Below are 23,190 nucleotides of genomic sequence, written 5' to 3'. Positions count from 1 at the left end.
AGCTTTAAACCATTGGAGCAATCTCTGTCGGTCAGAAAGATATCCAACATCTCATACAGAAGCTACAGAGGTTGATATTTTGGGACCACGCAGGATGTTAGATATTAAGGGCAGAAAAAGTTATACATTATTGTCTGGTCTATTTCTGAATTTAAGAATCTAAATCAATAAAAATTAAAAAGGTCAACAGAATCTGGCCCTCAGTCACATATATTTTATCATTTAATTGCATTTCCATTTGAGGATTATAATTCAGTTCTCTTATGATTTCATCGCAGAAACTTTTCTGCAGGATCCCAGAAATAGAGTCTGTCTTATTCTCATGATTAAACTTTCAACCAAATAAAAGCTCTTCAGCTTGTGACTCTGCATTAACATGTGAAAAATTGAATGTTGAAAAATAAATATTGTTTTAGCTTCTTTTGTTATGAGCAAACACAGCAATGATACAGCACACAAAGTGTTAATATTTGTTATAGCCCTTGAGCTATACAATTGTGTAGTTTTGTTTTGATCATGCTTGATATGCTGTGTCTTGACTAGATCTTCTTTCATTCTATTTCTACAGGTTAGTGAGACTTTAATCAAGAAAAAAAAATCTAATGAACAGCAATTGGAAACACAGTACTTGGAAAGGTCAAAATGGTACATTACATCCTTATTATCCAAAAGAACAGATGAGTTTAATATCCTGGCAGCATTTTCCTGTGAAGAAGATATTAAACAAGAACTGAAAATGGCACGAGGTTCCCTCTTCCTTTCCTATGACTAAGATTGTAACAAGGTGATGAAACTATACAGAATAAATCTCTTTCTGCTTTAATGGTCAAGGCTGTGGATTCTGTCTAGATTTCAAAAACCTAAACCAGCCAAGGAGTCAACACATGCTGTTTGGCTCAGGATATTTACAACATGCTTTCCTGCTTGTATGACCCATTTTCCATTAATATTTTCTAGTCTTAAACATGGGAAGATATGTTAACAGAAGGTACACAGTACAATAAGTTTTGCCACATACATGAACTGCAACAAAAAATGCACTACATCTGCACAGCTGAAAAAGTAGGTTTTTCAGCTTCTGTTTGAATAATCTAACAGCAAAGATAATGTATTCCAACACACAACTCGTTGCATGTATCCTGCTTTGGAAAGTCCCTGAAGGTATGGAGCTATTTGAAGGCAAAGGAATTTGTAGTATATCCCATAGGTTATTAACAATTCGATTAATATAAGAACTGTCAGAATATGCTAGCTTAAATCACTATCTGCATGAAGACTCTTCTTTTTATATGTATAAGGGGAGAAAACACCTTCTGGAACTGAGTGTTGTATTTTAATGCTAAAAAACATCACCAGGCTCCTCATGTAAAATGTTATTATAGCAACTGAACAAATCCTGTGCTTAAAAATAAAAAAATTTAGTATAAGAGATGCACCTGTATTAGTATTATTACAAGTTAGATATTAAAGATATTAATAATTATTAAAGAAAACATTTTATATTATTCCAAAAGATAGAAGAAGGCTTGAAGTATTGCTGACTGAAGTGGACCTACATGGATTCGCACAAGCTCACAATTAGAAATCATGCCAAATGTCTTTTTCCCACACTATATTATATTTTAATAAAAATACTTCTCCATGGTACATTACATGCAACATCTTGCTGAGAAGAGGTATTCTGCTTTGGTCAAGAGAGAGAAAATGAGCATATCCAAAATATGTTTTCAATATCTCAAATGGATGTATATGTATGTATGTATGTACTTGATCTTTTTCTTTTCCTTAGGTGTTTTTATTTTTCTCTGAAGACTGTAAATGTATTTTTCATCATTTGTTTTGCAACCATAAAGTAGGATAGTTTTTGAATGCATTGGCAACATGCAACCTATTTTGAAACTTCAAAGGTTTTACAAAACTACAGACAAAAATCCCTAATGGGTGTTCATTTCATAAACACCTACCAAAATTGATGTTTTCTGTGTGACTAGAAAAAATCTTCATAGATACACGTTTCTATCAAGTTCTTTGTGATTTAGGTACTAGTCCTTGAAACGAGAATGACTATAAATAGCTCTTTTCTGCTTCCTAACCAAATATATCGGCCATCAAATATGCAGCCCACAGAAAATAATAAAATAACCAAAACTGGTTTTTCAGTTCCTAATTATTATTCACAACATAAATATCTGAATTTTTATAATTTGAATTACTAAGAACTCTTGACCATATATATTTTTGTTATGAAAAAATAAAATATATGCTGTTGTATCCATTTTTTAAAAGCTCATGTTTAGGAAATGACTAAGTAGAGAATCCAGGGTGTTGAGGGAGAGACTCAATGTGTAGTCATACAAACAATTCCAGGCTTTCTCACTGAGTGAGTTCAATATATCAGATGAAAGCAGTGGTGTTTGTTACACTCTTTTCAGTTCACTCTTGATTATGCAAAATGCTGTTACTGTGTCACACACTGTTTAACATGGGGAAGACCTTGAACATGTTATATGTCCTTATTATTCTATGAAATGGATTTTTTTTCCACTAGGTGATCACAGTTATTCTTTTTTTAAAAACTACCAAAATAATCAAGTACATCTTATGAACCAATACAGAAGTTTGACGATGTACTTTAGGAGACACCTCCTTCCTTCACTTACCTTCAATAACTAATGTGGTTGTTGAGCATTTCCATTAAGTCTTTCTTCAGTGAGGAAGGTGAAGAGTAGGAGTTGTGTGTAAAATATCGGGCCTATGAACCATGAGAACTTCTCAAAGGAAAGTATCTCTGAAGTATATTCATTAAATTGACAGCAGACGAAAAAAAAGATGTGGCTGATGGAAAGGTGTCATACTGAAGCAAGATCACATAAGAGACACATCAAAGCGTAACAGACCACGGACAGTGCACACATTCCCACATATAGGATTTTGCACCAGGACTTGCTGGTTCATTGTAATCCCAGTAATAAGGAAACTCAGATGCTGTGAAATACAGCTTAAAATACCATCCATTGCAGCTAACACTCTGATGCCGTAAGGTCCATCTGGTTTTTTGATTTTCCTAATTGTGTAAATTTTATAAGTAGTTAAGTAGTAGAAGTAGATTTTAGAAGTAGCTATATTATATCCCTCACCATTTAGCACAATAGTTTACACATTCCCCAAACCTCTTACCCCATTCTGTGTTCCCTGTATCAATTCTACCCCTGAATTCCAGTAGAAAATGTTTGGTCTTTTGTCAAGGCAGGCCTCTTCTGTTTGAGGACATCTAATCCTGGCCTGAACCACAAGAGAACAGTCAAGAACTAGGTGACTGTGTACCATTTGTGCTCTGAAGAAGATGAAGATGATGAAGAAAAGCCCCCAGACCCAATTCCCTGGGGGTGGGCCAGGGGGTGGACTAGGGCAAAAGCTACAGGATGGACAAAACTTGGATTGGTCAGACAGTATTATAAAATGTAACATCTCAGGCACGGCCGGCGCACGCGTCTTGCAATCTTTATGCCTAGGCACAAATTAAACCCTTTTCTTATCTCATCCTCAATTAACTGCTCCGAAGTTTTTTTTCTCAGCACCGATTAGGCATCACTCTAAAGAAATAAAGTGGTTAGCACAGATAATCTTACATCCTTTCAGTTGCTGGGAAGCTGGAGTTATGTGCCATCAAATGGACCTCCATGCAGGGCTCAGCATCCTGTGCAGATCTTGTCCATGTAAAGGTTACCCAAATATTTCAGTCTTTGGAGCTCCTGTAAGGTTTTCCTTCATTAATCATTTTTACTGTCAAACAAAAAGGGATACACACAGGGGAATTTGTTGCTCCTGTCTGAGATAAAGGCAAGGAGGTACAGTTGCTGAGACCCAGTGGCAGCTGCCCACAGGCTACTTCATTACAATTATCCAGCCAAGTTTATCCTGCTGACAGAGGATGTGCCCAGCATAGCAAAGACCTAAAGGTCATGTTGTGTGCATAGCACAGTGCAGGCCTGCACCTGTTCGGGGCAACGACTGTTTGGGTCACTAACTCCCCCATGTACAGTGGTCTTCTGGTCAGAATCTCTGCACGTGTGTGCATACATACCTGTTTTTCATCTACATATAAAAAGCTGCTTTTATGCTCCAAACTGATACATAGTATTCAAATTTGCACACATTAAAAACTGTACATGTCCATTGCAAACACTCCCCTACACAGGTCCCTGTCCATCAGCTGGCATTATGCAGGAAGTCAGATAGGTTTATAATTACAGAATTTATACCTCCAATGCCAATAAAAGGCAATGTAAGTACATTTTTGCAAGTGTGATTGTTTTTGCCTGCAGCTCAGATTCTTGTTATACTTGCATTTGAATTTGTTTTGTTTTGTCGCACAATATTACTTGGTATTATATGAATAAATAATCCATAAGCTAGAAAACACAGTAAAAGCAAAGAAATTAAGTCAGTTGCATTATTAAAAAGAGATTAAAATAATTTGACATGAAAAGCATTTTAGATACAATACAGTTGTCTGATTTACTGATGTGCACAGAAGCTAATACATCATTCAGCCCTGCTACCACCTGACAGCTGCTCAGCATCTAATGGGAAATGGGAGGGTGGTCACAGTCCAGTTCATAGTGGACAGGTGCCGGCATCACAAAAATCATCATCACAACTGGCACTAATTGGCACCTTTGTTGACAGTCTTGGCAGAGAGGCCAGTGATTGAATCAGCATGGAGACTGCCTTGCAAGCTCTGCTTGCTTGGGATGCTGGGCTTAGCTCATCCTTCGCTGAAACCATCCTTAGTTTTGCACATATTTCACAGGAACACAGTCAGGTTCTGACACTCTATTTGCCTGTAATTTCTGTGAGCATGCATATTGCTGTGGTATATTTTGGGAAGCAGTGCCTTCAAACAGAGGGTTAGATACATCTCAGGGACACCAAAGCCTGCCCACCGATGCTGGCCAGCAGAAGAGCCTCTGGACTTAGGCTTGGGGTGGAAGAAGACAAAAGGGGATGAAACCAAATGCTGTTCTAAGGGAGAAGCTACACATGATCCACACGGACCTCCAATTTCATCCAAGATATTCTCAATTTTATTGTGTTCCTGTGGACTTCTAATAGCCACTTTTACTCTGTGCCTCAGTTTATTCTTTTTTATGAAGGTCATATTATTTGTCTCACTCTCAAACCTAATGTGAGGCTTTGCTAACTAACCAATGCCTTAAAGTATTAAAGCACCTCTGACAGAAGTCAATAGATACATTAAAATTCAGGATTCAAATTTATAGGAACTTTTGTTTCTTAATAATCCTGTTAAATGAGTTGCAGGGAGTCACTATTGAATATATCCATTTTGCATTTACAAATCTTTCCATTCATTCTGTTGAATATTAAATACAATTTCTACTTCCACCCCAGCTACATTATCCAAATCAGCAACTAAAACTAATTATTTTTTTGGTATAAAGAAACCTGTTTGTGGGTTAATTATCAGTTTTGGCTTATTAGTACCTTTTTCCAAAGTGAAGAAAGAAAGACAGGCAGGTAGGAAGGAAAGGAAGTAAATGAAAAGAAAAAGTAGGGAGTCTGGATAAAAGGAAAGAAAGAACAAATCTAGTTCATGTATATGGGAAAAATGTTGAATTTGTTGCACATGGCTTTGTCACTATATAGATAAAAGCGAAAAAGCTAAACTGGAAAAGTGATAGACGTAGTCAGGTAAAAGAAATCATAAAGCACTGAAAAAATTGTGTAAAAACACTGAAGTTTGTCTGTGTATCATTGTGCCTGAAGCCTACTTTCATTAGGAACAATAAGGTTGTAAAATACTATGAGCACTTACAGAGACCTAAATTGCCGCCAAACCATATTCTGATTCCTCCCCATTGATTTTTCACTTTTGTATTACATCTGATTCTAAGGAAATGTCTTCTCATTTACATGCATCTACATAAATTCAGGATCAAGCCACCAGCTTTTTCCTCCTCCAGTGTTAATAACGAGCAGTGGCTGCTATACTGTGTTCCTACAGACACTCTGGAAACAGAATATGTCATCGTTAGTCTAATGAGGGGAAAGAGGGAGAGAGATTACTAAATGTTTTCTCTCTAGCCCAATTAAAGGAGAGAGAGCAAGATGAAGAGGGGGGAAGACGTGCTGAAGGGAGAGCTGTGTACGTGACAGATTTCTTCCTGCCTTTGGCTACAAGAGCATTCTCATCAGGTAGAACTGAAAAAGACAGGGGGATGTGGGAATACAAAGGAGAAATCCTTTTACTGAAATCAGACTGTGGCAGCACGGACCATCAATCTGAGCTGCACATTACCATCCAAAAATAGCTTTCTTGCAAAGGAAAGAATATGATAACAAGTACACTATTGCCATTACTGTTCTTAAGACAAATTATCCATACAAATAGGAAGGAGCAAAATTTGTCTGAAAGCCTCCTTGGCCATCCACAGTCTCTTTTCAGGACTGCTCTAGAGGGAAAGAACTGCTTGAGTATGAAGGACATTTCCAGTTTAGAAGTTGCTTTAGGGGTGCCAACTCACTGTTTATAAAACAAGCAGAATTTGATCCCATGATGTTTTGTGCCAGAAACATCAGGCCTGCTAGAAAGGGTGTCTACATCCCAAACCACATATTCTGTCCCAAACACATGCTGTCCCACAGGCTGGGCCTGGGCACTGCCAGATGGTAGCTCACCTGACCCAGAATTTTGCCAGGTACCATGACAAAAAAGTCCCATTACTCAGATGATTGCAAGCCAGCACTCAGGGCCTCATGCCAAGGCAGTATAGGGTTTTTCTGACTCAGAAGTCTCTGGGGGTGAATGTGTTGTTTAGGAATCCAGGTGCTATGCAGAGAGTTGAGGCTCCTAGCCCAAGCTAAAGGCCATAATGTGAAGTTTTGCATGTACACCACTGAAGCCAAGGATACTGTTCTTTCCAAACAGAAAAGAACATTGCTTCCAGTCCTATAGCATGACACTGTACACATTCTCATATGACAGAAGAATACCTTCTTCTTTAAACTGCAGCAGAGATATAAATGAACTTGCTACAAAGATTTCTTTGCATCCACAGCTCTGTTTTTGACTCCATACATAGCTTACAGCACCCTTCTCCCCTGTTGTGATGATATATTAAAAATATACCAGCCCATGAATCCCAGTCTGCATGCTGCTGACTGACTGCATGTGACCCATGTTCTATGGGCAGGTTCACAGCATCTCTAACAGGACAAACATAGGAGGAGGCAGGTGATGGGTGAGAGTCAAAGGAATATTCTTTGTGCCAAGACTCTGAAATTAAACAGGATTCCATGACTACATGAAGATGCAAGGGTTTTTTCCATAGGTTAAAGAGACCCATGACCAAAGATAACTAGGAAGGAAGGAGTTTCCTTGTTATCACATCAGCCACCAGCCCCTGCTGTGATTCCAGAATTATATCCCACAGTGTTCTCATTACCTATACAAAGGCCTAAGCCATGCAGAGAGTAGAAGAAACTACCTTGCATCCCTGTTTATATATAGTGCTCAGACACTGAGCTCAGCGATAAAAAGCTGGATTGATGTGCCAAGTATAATCCAGTCCTCGAATGTTGAATTCCTGTTACTTATTTTAAATCTCTCCACATTTCCTTGCATTCTGACTAAAATGTAGCAGCTTTGTGAGCTAAGCTATAGCTGCCCTTTTACCGTTTCAAGTGCCAGAAGCTTTAGCTAAGGAAAATGATTTTGTAAGGGCTTGCTGTGCTCTGCTAGTCTTACCGATTGCATTTCCTGCCAATAAAACCTAAAAAGACGTTGAGAAAGTTCCTGAGAAAGCCTTGGTTTACAAGTCTCTTGATGCAATTATTTTTTAATCTGTGACTCCTGACTCCCCATCCTGGGAGACCTTCTGATTTGTTCATCATCAAGTCATGACTGGATTAGATTTTTTTCCCCTACAACAAGATCTATTTTCTTTATTCACCACTCACCTGAGCACAGACAACAGAAAGGAAATATTGGGTCTGGTTTCTGGTTGTCCAACAGGAGCCTCAGGGCTGATTTCCCAAGCCCTCGAGTGAGGAACACAGGAAAGAGATGGAACCCTGAACTCTCCTGTCAGCACAAAAGAAGACAGTGGAAAAAGTAGCCTGTGCTGCTTTGGGGAGAAGGGTAAGACTGCCAGGAAGACTGGCAATAGCTGAGACACATATAAGCAAGCCCAACTCAGCCATGTCTGTACACGGGCAAACAAACACAAGGTGAGGGAAGACTGCAATTAGTGTCCAGATGCTTTCAATCTCCTTACATTTTTAGATTATTCCAAATTTCTTCCTGAATAATTGTATAGTATAAATATTGTAGCCAACATTGACAATGTCATAAGATTTCCTTTCAAAACATTGAAAGTTTGGGTCTCTCAGAGGGTTTTTCACATAAGATTCCTTTCTCCTCTTTTATGCTGTGTGTCTGAAGAAGTACTAAGCTGCCCAGTATAAAACTGCCTGACTGACATTTATAATAATCAATTTTTCTGTATTTTTTAATCAAAAATTATGACCCACTGAATTCTGACATTCCAGCAGTGTAGTCTGTAGTCACAGATCATAGTGCAGCCTCCTGGGGGGCAGGGAGATACACCAGCACAGCTGGGTGCTAGCAAAATCAGAATATACATGACTCAGTATTTTCAGGTCCACTGTCCTGAACTGCGAATGTCACAAGATCTGAAATAGGGACTTCAGTCCTGATGCTTGAGAACAAGATACTAAATTCAGTTTGATTTAGTGACAGTATTCCATTCTCTTCTAAAGCATGCCATTTTGAAAGATATAGTGGTTAGATAATGAAATGGTATAACATTTGTTTACAAATGCCATCTTCTAAAATATCGTACTTGAGAAGAAATTAACCACTTATTGTTTCTCTTGGGAATTTAGCACAATGGTAAAATTTGATGGACAAATGCGAGTTCAGTTAACTCCAGCTCATGTACAAGAGGCTGAAAACCCATCACATAATTGGATCCCTCTGAAGCTTACAAATGGCAGATCTTTGTGCCCCGGCTTGGAAAAAACTGCATTACCAAGCAATGATCTATGGTGACGTAAAGAGGAAGGAGATGAGTATAGTCAACAGTAGTATGATGAAGATACTGCTTGGATACTCTCTGGTTATTTTCCCCCTCCTGTCATATCTCAACTGCTGCGAAGTCTACCTCACATTAAGGAGACTGAAGTTGTTAACTTCAACACACAGCATTTTAATTTTTATATGAAAATACTGTATTAAATAGGAGAGCTGTCTGAAAAGGTACCAGTAAAAATTCTATCTTAATCAGCGATACCAACACAAAAGGCCAACCTAGTCTGAATTGTCAGTCAGCACTTCAGCAACATGCCAATTATTTTCATCATTTAGAATGACCCTAGCAATATTTTGAAATTATATCTAAAATTGCAGTGGTTATTAATCAAGGAGTTATGGCAAGCCAGTTTCATGATCAGCAGAAGGGTGGAGACAGATAGTATATCACTTTGATCTTACTGAATAATTTGCTTTTAAGCACAAAACTTTTTGCAACTTAATCTCTTAATCATTTGAATGTCCAGAATAACAAGCAGATTATTTTATGGTCTTTTAGATGGCTTTCAATACATGTCACAAGAAGAAAAAATTAAATTAAAGTACATCTATCTCTCCTCATTAATCTTTTCATTCACATACATCTTCATTAAATCTCAATTTCTTAGCCATTGGGATGCACAACAGGACCCTCAGAAGCTCTAATTGTAGCAGAGCAGACCAGAGCTGAAATGACTTATTGACAACACTTGTTTAGGGCTCATTTTCTTCTTTAATTTATGAAATTTCATGGCTACAATTCTTGTTTGTAGCACTCATTCACCTTTTCAGTGTGTAAGAAACAATAATGTTAAAATTTTCTTGATAATTTTACATAAATACTTGTGCTTTTAAGAAAAAAAAATATTTTTTTTTTCCTTTTGAGCAATTTTTGGACTCTTGCATTCATGTGGTCTATCAGGCATCTTCTTTTCCAGTATAGCTAAGTTATGTCCTAAGCATCATCACTTGGGTGTTATAAAAAGAGAGACCTAATTTTGCTTCATCTTATTTCTTAGCCCAAGACAAATAATTGTCTAATGGTGGTATCAGTGGTTTCAGTTTTTTCTCTAGTCCTTTAAAGTTCTATTTTCCATGGATCATCAAAACTTTATGACAATACTCAGTAAAATCTGGCCAAATTCACTTCTATTACCATAAGAAAAGGAAAGTCAGCAAGGCTACTTTTCCAAGTAACGCTCGTACTTTTTGGTGATCTTAAACATTAAACGGAACAATTTCTTTCTGTGCATTAAAAATGGGAGCTGTCAAGCACTGGGCTTACGTAATCCTATTTCTGAATAAAGCATCTCAATTAGAGAAGCTAAATGTGCCATAAAACTGCAGACAATAATGTGTTATCTGAGGAGTATTTTATTTCTCTGAAACGCAGTTCAGACAAACACTCTCCATGTAATTATCCACACAAAGAGCTCCTGGATTCTGTACTACTTAAAAAATCAGAAAAATCTTTAAAGCTTTTCTCTATATTAAAGCCACTTCAATGCTGACAGTACACATGGTATAAAACCCTTAAAATGTCTCCTCAAAGATCTGTAATTCAGTTAAGTTCTGAAGAATGAGGAAGAGAGCTGCACATAGAATTTTGTTGGCTATTACACTACTAGCCTAAAAAGCCTGTGTCATCCGGTATTGATCAAATAAGATCAAAGCAGTCCAAGATGCTAATTTTATTTGATTCTGGCCACTGGTCCTAGATAGGAAGAGCAATGAGAGCTGCAAGTTTGAGTAAATGTTGAACTCACTGCAATGCTGAAGCATCACCCTTAGCTCTGGTGCTGGAAGGAATTGATCAGAATTTCCCTGTGACTATGAGAAGGGCACTTCACAAAGCTACCATCAAGCACTCCTTTTGTGAGGTAAAGATAGCGACCCTCAGTTTTGCCAGAAGCAAGTGGACTAAGGGAAATATCTTTCTGTATCTGACGTCTCCTTGTGCTTCTGCTGCCAGTCACTGACAGAGCTTCACATATGGACCGAAGTCATAGCGAGTATGGCTCGCTCACACCCCCTCTACTCAGCTAATTTGAACCAGTAATTCTTCTCTTCTTTCCACACTACTTTTTGCAGATACTCTTGATTTATTTTACATAGACACGAAACCCAGAAATATTCTTGACAAATGGTTATCTAACATTCTTTTTAATTACTAATTGAGTGTGTACTTCAGTTATCATGACAGGAAGTGTACAGGTGTCAGAGACTTTAAAAAAAATCTTTAAAATATAACTGACAGAAAAATCACATCACAGTTACAGTCTCTTCTGACAAAGCATAGATTTTGAGAAAATTCAGTCTGAATACCAGCATGTTCATGCTTCAAGAATTTTCACTGAAACAGTCCAGCATTCTCATTGAAAAAGAAAGAGGGATTTTTGTGACATTCTCTGATTTTGGAATGATTTTTCACAAGACTTGACTCTTCCAAGTATGGAATAGTATACAACTGAATGAGAAGAAAAGACAGTGCCTAAAGATGATGTTTAAACAGCAAAACAAAAATCAATCCAGGCAATGTTAGCAAAACAGCAAACACATGAGGAGGGGATATTTAGGGCTATGACAACCAATCTAGCCTTGTGTCTGAACATATAATATGCCACATAGGAGACAACGAAGTTATTTACTGGCTGCAGCTCCTGTGTGATATCAAGTTATAATTCTCTTGTACCCTGACATGTACATTTTATGGTATTTCTTCAACTGAAAACAAGGGGATTAGGAAAAAAGTGTCTTACTTATAAGCACTTATGAGGAGCTTGAGTTTTAAACTATAGAAAAAAGGAGGGCAGGCATGTTTTGTTTTTAATTACAGCTTATCTAATATTTATGCAAAGCATTTGACACTGTCCCTCGTTACATCCTTGTCTGTAACTGGAGAGATATGGATTTAACAAAGGGACAAAGAATTGCAAAACTGGTTGCATTCAAAGTGTTGTGGTCAACAGCTTCAACGTCCAAGTGGAGAGCAGTGACAGTGGCATTGCTCAGAGGTTGGTATTGGGACTGGCACTGTTTAACATCTTTGTCAGTGACGTGGACAGTGGGATTGAGTGCATCCTCAACAGTTTACTGACTATACCAAGCTGTGTGGTGCAGTGATAGGCTGGAGGGAAGGGATGCCATCCATAGGGACCTTGACAGGCTTGAGAGGTGGAAATATGTGAATATCATTAAGTTCAACAAGGCCAAGTGCACAGTCCTGCACCTGGGTTGGGGCAATCCAGACACAAATACAGGCTTGGCAGAGAATGGACTGGGAGTAGCCCTGAGGAGAAGGACTTCAGGGTGTTGGTTTAGAACAAGCTGAACATGACACATCAATGTGCACAGGTAGCCCAGAAGGACAACAGTGTCCTGAGCTGTATCAAGAGGTCAAGGAAGGAGATTCTGTCCCTCTATTCTGCTCTCTTGAGACCCCACCTGCAGAATTGTATCGAGCTCTGGAGACCCCAACATAAGTAGGACTTGGACCTGTTAGAACAGGTCCAGAGGAGGCCACAAAGATGATCAGAGGGCTGGAGAACCTCTCCAGTGAAGACAAGCTGAGAGAGCTGGGGTTTTTCAGCCTGGAGAAGGGAGACCTATAGCAGCCTTTCAGTACTTAAAGAGCGCTTACAAGAAACCTAGAGATGGACTTTTTTACAAGGGCAAATAGTGACAGGACGGGGGGAATGGCTTTCAAAGGAAAGAGGGTAGGTTTAGATTAGATATACAGAAGAAATTCTTTGCAACCCAAACCATTCTATGGTATGTTCTATGGTTTGTTAAGTGTACACCTATGCCACAGCAAGTATAAGACACCTTCTTGCTGTATCTTTCTTCACAATTGTGTCAAACTTCATTTTCTTGAATGTTTAGGAGTCATGCGACACAATAAACACAGAGAACATATGCAAAGCAAAAGTGCAACTTTCAAGAGGTATAATAGATTTACAAAGTACAATACATTTAACCTTGAAATATTGCCACAGTTTCTTACACTCATTATACAGCTGGCTTCATCCTCCTTGTATATCTGGGTGATCTTTACATCCTGCCTTCCTAAGTGAAATAGGAATGTGACAACACTGAAATTTAGTTCCTCAGACAGATATTTTGTGTCTAAAAGTAAAGATGCACTTTGAAATTTTTACATGAATTTATACATTTTAAAGGTGAAGGCTATTGCTATGCTTCTATTTTTTTCCCATATGAAAACATTGAAATTGATTTTAAAATGTACTGCATTTAGAATGAGAATTAACTTCACTATGTTTTATCTCAGTGGGTTGTCTAATAGCCCCTAGAAAATAAACTGGAAATTACTACCGACACAGCTGAAGAAGATGAAAGAAAAAAAAACATTTAAAACATTCAACCCATAATAAGATTCAGGAACTAATGCATTAGAGTAGTCACAACCATAACATATTCTTGTGCTATACTGAGGACCCTAAAAAGCAGTCTTAAATAAGCAGTTATAAACACTTAGTTGGTTCAGGGAATTCTGACAATGAAAGACTGTATGAATGATAAACAACCAAGCAGAAAGCATATGATTTGCTTTATCCCCAAAGCCAACACACAGCCTTTCAGCAGCAGAAACTCTACAGAATTGGAATATATGGGTACAGACTTTTGAAATATCATCCTTTCATCTGATTAAAGTAAACAAACATCTAGCACACTTCAGTAATGAATTGAAGAGTTTCTTTTTACTCCTGGGATGTAAAATGAGAGCAAAAATAAGCACTGCATTGTGGTTCAGAAGTGAGCAATTGTCTGCCTTGTTTTCTTTGAAAAGCATGCAGGAGCTTGCCTATGTAGTGTGTGGAATGAAATCCAGAATGCAGTTATAGTTAACAATTTCAGAAAGCATAACAATTCCACACGTTCTGCCTGATTTCTGCTGCTGGAATAGCCAGTAAAATATAATGTCACTCATCTTTCGGGGAAGGGATAAATCTTGAATAGAATATTCATGGCTAGGCTTCGCAAACGAAGATTTAGGAAGGCTCTGTCCACATTTGCTACAAGCATGCTGGTGGTTAATGAGGCCAATACGAGATAGACATGTCCAATTGCAAAAGGCACAGCAGAAAGACTCCTTAGATGGTATATTCTGCAAGGTACGATTCTTTCTGCATTGTCTTTTCTCCTCGAGAGTGATCCTGCGTGCATTCTCAAAGGAAGCAGCAGCATTATGGATGGTGTGTCTCCAGACCTCCCAATTGGAGGCCAGAGTAGACCAGTGATGAAGATCAATATGGTCAAGGCTGAGATGTTGTTTCAAGGAGTCCTTGTATCTCCACTTCAGGGCTCCTCTCATGCAGCAGCCAGTGGCAAGTTCACCATAAAGCAAGATCTTAGGGAGGCGGTGGTCCTTCATCCTTGAGACGTGCCCTGCCCAGCGCAGCTGTGTTCTCAGCAACATGGCCTCAATACTTGTGACTGCTGCTTGTTCTAGAACAGATGTATTGGTCACAAAATCTGACCAGTGGATGTTTAGGATTGTACGGAGGCAGCATTGATGGAAGCGTTCTAAGAGACGCAGGTGGTGGCAGTAGATGACCCATGATTTGGAACCATATAAAAGAGTAGACAGCACTATGGCTCTGTAAACACTGATCTTGGTACTTTTCTTCAAGTGTTTATTACACCATACTCTTTCATGGAGATTTCCCAAAGCACTATATGCCTTTGCTAAACTGTTGTCTATCTCTCCGTCAATCTTACCATCTGAGGAGATGAGGCTACCTAGGTAATTAAACTGTTGGACTGATTTGAGCTCTGATTGGCCAATGGTGATATGGGGATGATGGAAGACTTCCTGAGGTGCAGGTTGATAGAGAACTTCTGTCTTCTTTAAGCTGACTTCCAGCTCAAAGAGCTCAGCAGCCTCTGCAAAGCAGGATGTTAAACGCTGCAGAGCTGCTTCTGTGTGGGCAACAAGGGCGGCATCATCAGCATAAAGCAGCTCCCGGACAAGATGGTTTAAGGTCTTGGTGTAGACCTTCAGTCGCCTTAGGTGCAGTCAAGGTGGTAGTATTTGAAATGCACTGTTTGAATAAATAAATATTTTTGTGAGTTTTATGCACTGGTGACAGAGTGGAAATTTTGGAGAACAAGGCTGACAAACCAACCAGTACAAGCAAACAATACAAGATATCTCTTCTAAACCTGGAAATGTCCAACATTTCTTGAGTGAAACTGTGGGCTATATTCTATTTCTACAAAATAGTTGACATTTCTGCTAATACTGCAAATGAGTGTGCTGCCTCTCTAATACCATCAGCCAGAGTTGAGGCTTCAAGTGGTAACAGCCCTGCCCACATAGGTGTCTGTCTCTGAATCAGATTCCATAGGATCATTGCCATCTAAAATACCTCCTACTTTAACTGGATTACAGAACAGCATTCTCTACTTTTATGTAGGAAAATATAATTTTGGAGAAAAAAACCTAGCTAGATGATTTCACATCCACTCATGAGAAATACTAACCTCCTTCCACTTTCAGTGAAATGCAGAAGGGTTTTTCTGTTGGTAAATTGGACTACACTGGTAAAATGAGATAGCTTATGTCTCTGATACTTCTACTTCTCACATTGGAAGGCATGTATTGTTTTTCTCTTCTCCCAAGACATATACAATAAGCAATGATTATGATTCTACTTTTCATTGCTTTACATTTTACCTTTCCCCTTTTTATCTGGCTATTTAAAAAAAAAAAAAAAGGCAAGATTTTATTTTTTTTTTTTTAACTGGAAATGTACGGAACTATCTATTTATTTTTTTTTCAAAGTGCCCTCAGGAAAGAGTTATATTTTATGACCACTTGAGATGCATCCTCAGCCATAGGTAGCAGGTCAGTGCTGTCCCAGAAATGTCACGACGTGCTGAGAAGCATGCAGCACTCCATAGAGCTAGCACACTGAGTCCCAGGGTCATTTCCTCATCCAGCAGGATCCTCTAAAAGTGTTGATCTGATTTTGTATTGGATGTAAACTATTTCACATTGTATGCTTAGAAGATTTTAAATGTGATGTGACATTATTAAAGCATAAATGAAAAATGCTAATGCCAAAAGTCTTGCACAACATATCTGTGCTAGGCACCCATCCTTCTATCCTAAGGATTCATTTTAGCAATGTCCATTGTCTTTTCTTGACTCATTTTTCCCCTGGTTGTTCATAGGAGTTTTTAGTGTCCTGAGTGCACCTGAGCCTTAAGCCTGTTCGTTGAACTATCTTGATGAATCAGAAAGGAATAGGCAAACTTTTTAACACAGTGAAGTGGTAAAATATTTCCTTCTTTGTGAATATGCTTCATGAACCTTCTACCAAGAATAGAAACTTGCAGGCTACTTTTACAACGTGGGTAGCATAAGAGATATCTTTGCATCAGATTTTTACACCTTTGTCCTCTTTTTAAACATAATTTAAAATAAAATCAGTTTAAAATCTCATGACTTCACCCACGTTTAAACCTATGAAGGACAGTGTGTTTGTTTCTGTTGAAGGGCTTTTGGTAATTGCCAGCAAAAATATAAAAATCTTGGATGGCAGAACACTCTCTCTGAAGGCTGTTTGGAAAAAGTCACACTTCCAAGGGCATATATACAAAAACAGTACCGTATCATCAAGTGTGCTTGCTAAACTACAGTAAAAACATGCATGTGTGCATCCATCCCTGGTTCTGTCACCCACACAGCTGTGGGGCTTCAGCATCTGATCAGCTTCGGCACGCTACCTTGCTACCCCAAAGCCCACCAGCCAATTGATTGCTCCTCATAGCCCCTCTTCACTCATACTTTGCCCTAACAGATGCTATTTACCACCACTATACCTGTAAGCAGTTGCTAAATCTGCCCATCACAAGTTCACTCTGCACATCTAGAGTAAATCACCCACCTTTGAAAGCATCTCCACTCATCCTCTGGCCCTGTTTGAGGAGGAGATGAAGGAGAAGAGAGATGAGGTTCTACTTTCTCTTCAACGCATTACCTGCACAGCACGGGCTGAAATGCCATTCACTTCCTCATAGCCATGAATCAAATGATTTGCAAATAGAACATCCTCATCAGCCACCCTGCAGATGATGCCTGGGATGTGTGATGAGCCAAAGCCTCCAAAATACAACACTCACCCCAGAATTTTAGCTCAGCACAGGCCATTCATGACATTACTTACAAATAATACTGTTCTGCTTTCAGAGATCTCTATGATTTCCTTCCAGCTCAATGTCTGGCCTGGCTGTATTTGAAGAAACTGTGGGTGAAAGAGCTTTCTGACAGCACAATCTCTCATCAGTTGAATCTGTTGTGAAATCGTGTCGTAACTACATTTTTCAAAGCTATTCTTTTTCAAAGGTTATTTTTAGATACTTTCCCCCCTGCTTGGTCTTCCCAACTTTTAAAAGGCCACACGAGAAGATTTGTTGGCAATTTACTGCATAGATAGTAAGGGAGTGGGAAAAGAGATTTCACTTGCCACCTGGATGAACAATTGTTCATAAATCCTGTTTGAAGATGCGCGATGCTTGATCTCATACCAAAGCAGAGTTTCATTTCAATCTGTTTGTGACATCAATTCTGCCATTGATGCAAACCCTGCTTTTGTACTGGTTCTCAAAGACGAAATGCTGCTTTCTGTATCATATTTCAGTGATGAGGGAAAGTGATGTGGGGTCCAACAGGCTGTTGAGATTAGTGCCTTGAAATGGTTTCCAGGCAAAAACTGGCATAATCTGGGTGGAAAAAGTCAACCTTTCTGTCAAAATGTTAGGTCTCATATTTAGCCTCCTGCATTTTCCTTTTTAGATGTTCATCCTAAACACTTTCAGCAGGAAAGATACCCAAATCTGTCTCTTAGAAAGACGCAGCCTTAGTGGATGAAGCCTCTAAGTATTCCAGCCATATCTGATGTTATGCACATAGCTCTTTTCAGAACTATGTGTCGTGTCAGGGCATATAAATTCAACAGTCATGGTAAACAAGGGGCCCAAAGGGAGCTGCTACTGGCTGCATTATAAATATTCAAGATCCAGTCAGCCATAATTAGTTTATTCTCTTATGTTGACTTACGTTCCCCTCTTTTCAGTCTCTATATTTTGTAAATGTTCCACCTTTAGAACAAAAACTTGCTCTGGCAATTTCATCCTCCACACACAAAGAAAATCTTCTGACCCTGCAACAGGACTGTAAGTGTATCCCATACACACAAGATGGGAAAAAAATCTTTCCTCTTTTCTAATGAGAACATCAGAATTGTATTATTCTCCCTGTTTCTTCTGAAAGAAACACCAAAATTTATATGTTTTTTTCCTCCAAACCTTGTCTCCTTCTGGATTCTGCTTGGTTATTAAAGTTTTAAACATGAAAGTACCACTTACAGTCTCATCCTTATTAATAGTAAAAGTGGATTCCTTGCTGTATGACACAGAAATTCTGTGAAGTGCTTCTGTTCATATCAGAAGTATTGCACAAAGTTGGAAAACATGAAATGTTGGGGTTTGTCTATCACACAAAGTATTTTATTGTATATTTGGAAAATGAAGCATAAACACATTAAAAATTATTTGTGATACAAACTCAGAACAGAGGATTTACCTAGCTGAAGGGACAAGGGACAAGTGAATTGAACAAGAAATTGCCTCTTCAAATAGTTATTTCTACTATTTAGCACTTTAAGGAAAGTAAGTTGGACTATTTCTGGATTTAAAAAGATTGAGTTCAGATAAAGCATTCTCTATCCCTTTCTAAATACTGGCACTGCAGCTCAGCAAGCTCATTGCACAGTACCTCCTCTTCCTTGGTCTGAACTCTGGCTCAGAAGCTGGCAAGTGGGGGCATGGCAAGCTGAGTGGAGGGTGATGAACCTATCTGGTTATATTATATCCACTGCCATCTATGTTGTCTTCCTGTTCTACAGCCTTTTCCAATATAGAATTAAGGTTTTCAAAGCCCAACACTGACATTATCATGACATAGGGTCCTGCCCCTGGAGAGGAATACGGACTAAGCTCCAAATGTGGTATACATAATATATAATAGTTCAATAACAGGAAGAAGTGGATTTTTTAAGTGATTAATCCACACTTAAGGCCCATTTCAAAATGGAGTTACACTACTAACCATACAATTGTAGAAACATAATTAGGATTATCATATAATCTAATGACAAAGAGGAGTGCTTTTAAATGCAGGACTCAGAGCTGTAACTTTCTCGTGAAAGTTCAGATCAAATGTTTGGTATTGGTTCTTCTCCATTCATAGTAAAAAAATTGAATCCCTTTTCAGCTAGAAACATTCAGAGAATAAACACTGAGAATAGCTTAGATAGAATCAAAACAATTGTCAATAGAGTGAGGTGATATTTAGTCAAGCTCTCAGGACCATGTCTGTCCCTGTGCAGATCTCCAGGGCCTTCACCGACGCTGCCCACAGCCCAGGATCCCATGTCAGCCCAGCCTAGGGCCACCAGTCCCTGCGTCAGAGGTGCTGCAGCAGGACAAGTCCCTGGACCTACCTTCTAGACAGCCCTTGGGTCCTCCATAGCCACATTTCCAGTTTTGTCTCTGGCTTCTCTTGGCTGGCCCCTGAACATGACTCATTACCTCACCTTGTCTAGCACTGTGGATGGACCTTTTCCCATTACCACACCAGTCCTGCTCAATTTTGGCCTGTAATGTCACATTTCCTGCTCATGCCAGCATTGCTCTTACTCAACTCCTGGCTCATCCTCCCTTGAGCAGCAGCTCTGCTATTGCTAACCCCTTGCAAAAGCAGTGTGAGGCTCTGAGGTAGATTGCTTCAAGCAGAGTAAAATTTTGACTAAATGAGAGTAAATGTTACTGTTGCCTAAAATCAGCACTTAAAAGAATTGTCTAAGACTCAATTTGTGAGTTTTAGAACCCAGGCATTCTTTTATTACGACGTGCTGCATGGTCACAGCATCCCACGTGCCCTGGGAATCAGTTCACCAAAGTGCACACAGAGGTACCTTCAGTACAGCTTATATGTTTGCTTTACTTGATTATTTATTTTTGTTCCCCACATTCCTGTTACACGTTTATGACATTTCCCAACATTTATTAGCATATATACATATCCTTATAAGGTCTCTGAGGGGCTTCACCAAGGGTCTCTGGCAGTCATCTCTGCCTGGAGCCCCCAAAGTTCTGAGTGACTGCCTTATGAACTTCTTTAAGACAATACTCCTGGTTATACATCAACCCAGCACTGCCTGCTCAGCTGCTTCAGCTCCCTTCTTCATTGTCTCCTCACCTTGCTAGGCTGATTTCTTTTAATTGAGGCATAGTAATTTTGTCTGTTACTTTCTGCTGCAAAAACTATTAGTTCTTGTGACATCTCTAAACCCCGATATCATTACTGACTAGATTGTATGACTGATGTTCAGTTATGAGGTTCAGCAAATGTTCAGTTAATGTTTCCTCTTGTCCTCAAGACACTTATGTGTACACAGATATTTTGACAGGCCTTATTATGATTTCTGTTGCAACAAGCAGATAAAGATCCTTCACTGTCATCACCCTGCTCTCCACTCTTACAGAACCCTCTCCAGAACATGTCTAATGACTACTTTCTCCTTTGCAGCCCTCATACTGCTGCCATATCAAGACCTTCTCCCTGTATAAGCATATAGTTCAACATATCTTGTTTCTGCAGTTAGTAGAAAGTGATGTGTTTGCCTGTCCTGTTTGAACTTCAGGGTGCTCCTTTACCAATAAAGTATTCATCTTGTTGCTGCTGTTTAACTTGCCATCTCATCTTGGATATTTCATCTGCATCTGGTATTACCGGTACCTAAAATTTTATAGTCTCAGATTAGCATGTAAATTAGTAATTGGTACTTGAGACCAATAACTGATGAGGTCTGACTGTGAATTTGGTCTATACACTTTCCATTTAATTTTGATCAAACAGAGAACATACCTCTGAGACTGTGTTTCTCTAAAGAATAATGCTGAAGGCAATGATGATTCAAGTTGGTAGAGAATCAAGGAATTATTCAATACCTTCAGTGCATTCTGGAATTCACAGCTACATTCATGATGGAATGTGACTATTGCAATGGAAGACTTCAGCCTCAGATATTAGGAGCCTGCTGAAATCCCACTTACTGTTAGATACTGTTCTCTACACCAGAGAATTAGACATCAAAGAGTGTCAGCCCAAAAAAAGTATGAAACCATCTCCATTAAAAGTAGGAATACCGAGGAGCTGTGTTTCTTAAATCTCATTCCTCACTGGAATTTTCATGCAAACTGCACTGCACGTGGAGGATTCATTTCCATTACCTCAGGATGCATTCATAGTCAATTCCTTAAATCCTCATATGTTTATATTCTAGAAGGGAATACATAAGTCTGTTCTCAAAAAACCCCAAATCAAACCAAAACAAAAACTAACAAAGAAACAAAGAAAAAACCCTACTACCCAAACCCAACAAAACTGACACAAAACGCATAAGTAAAATTTTTCTTTCTTTGAAACTGCAAGGAATTTCAGGGTGTGAAAGGGGGCAAATAGTTGGACTCAATGATCTTAAAGGTCTTTTCCAAACTAAATGATTCTGCAATGCCAAATATTATCACTCCCAGCTTTTCTTCCAGAGGACCACAGCACTAAATCAGAAGGTACAGAGGATGCAAGCTCAACTCACTCATTGACCAAAGCTATCTAGGGCATTTGCCATACAAAACACAAATTTAACTAATTTCATAACTCCCACAACAGGTTACCTGTTCTTGTACTAGCTACAACCTAGTTTGCATAACTGAAACTTGCTGGGATGAATCCCACAACTGGAGTGCAGCTATTGACAGCTACAGGCTGTTCAGAAGAAACAGGGGAGGAAGGAAGGGTGGAGGGGTTGCCCTCAACATCAAGAAATGGTGTGAAAAGCTGTCTCTGTGGAATAACTGTGAGCAAGTTGAAAGCTTGTAGATAGGAATTCAACTAAGGCAACAAAGGGAACCTTGTGGTTGGTCTCTGTCAGGGGGAGCCTATTGATGAAGCCTTCTTGCTCCAGCTACAGGAGGCATCACACTGGCAGGCTCTTGTCCTGCTGAGGGACTTCAACCACCCCAACATCTGCTGGGAAAGTGGCATGGTAACCTGTAGGCAATCCAGAAGATTCCTGTAATGCATGGAGGATAACTTCTTAAGCTAGGTAATAGACAGTCTTACCAGAGGGAATGCAATATGGGACCTGATAGTCACAAATGTGATTGAGCTAACTGAGGCTCACTCACAAGATGGGAGGAAGCCTGGACTGCAGTGATCATGCAGTGGTGGAGTTCACAGTCCTGAGGGACAGGGGACAAGTGAAAAGTCAGAACTCTGAATTTTAGGAAAGCAAACTTCCAGCTCTTCAAGGAGCTAGTGAACAGGCACTAATGGGAAACTGCCCTCAGGACAAGGGAGAAGAACAGAGCTGGCAGATCTTTAAGGATGCTTTCCTTAAAGAGTGCAAGAGCTCTGGATCCCCAGGTATAAGAAATAAGACAACAAAGGCAAAAGAATGGCATGGCTGAGTTGAGACCTGCTGGTCAAACTAAAGGGCAAGAAGGAAATGCACAGGCAGTGGAAGCGGGGACAATTATTCTGGGAATAGTACAGAAACACCGCCTCGTTATGTAGTAGGGATAGGGTCAGGAAGGCCAAGGTCAGGAAGGTCCCTTCCAACACAAACTTTTCTATGATTCTATGATTATACTTTCTTTTTCTTTGGATACTGTTTGTTTTTCACCTGGCTTGTTGCATGGGAATATAGTGAATGGAGTTGAACAAAAAATTTCTGTGCATGAACATAAATGAAGGAAAAGCATTCAGTCCGTATGACCAGACTAAAGCTAGTCCAAAACAAAAAGCCCCAAAACACTTGTGGTGCATCAGGTCTTCATCTTGGTGTCCTTCTTCAAATCTGCTAGAGTGCACATTAACATAGGCATAGCCCTTTTTGCCAGAATTCCCTTTCAGAGCAAGTTTTTCTCATAAAAGTAGAACAAAACCACACAGCAACCTAAATATAAGAATTCAACTGATATAAATC

The 23,190-nt window shown here is 39.2% G+C and overlaps 1 protein-coding gene across 1 annotated transcript in view; it reads left to right on the top strand.

Moving 5' to 3' along the window:
* KHDRBS2 (KH RNA binding domain containing, signal transduction associated 2) overlaps nt 1-823 on the top strand; it is a 365,578-nt gene extending 364,755 nt beyond the window's left edge. Inside the window, exon 14 of the transcript XR_007902822.1 lies at nt 569-823. The gene's annotated coding sequence lies outside the window, so the exon portion shown is untranslated. The remainder of the gene's footprint in view (nt 1-568) is intronic.
* Nucleotides 824-23,190: the final 22,367 nt, after the last annotated feature.

Source organism: Manacus candei, unplaced genomic scaffold, assembly GCF_025592945.1.
Source record: "Manacus candei isolate 608988 ecotype Guabito, Panama unplaced genomic scaffold, ASM2559294v1 h1tg000011l, whole genome shotgun sequence".
NCBI classification, from domain to species: Eukaryota; Metazoa; Chordata; class Aves; order Passeriformes; family Pipridae; genus Manacus; species Manacus candei.
This window is presented reverse-complemented; position numbering and strand designations above follow the sequence as displayed.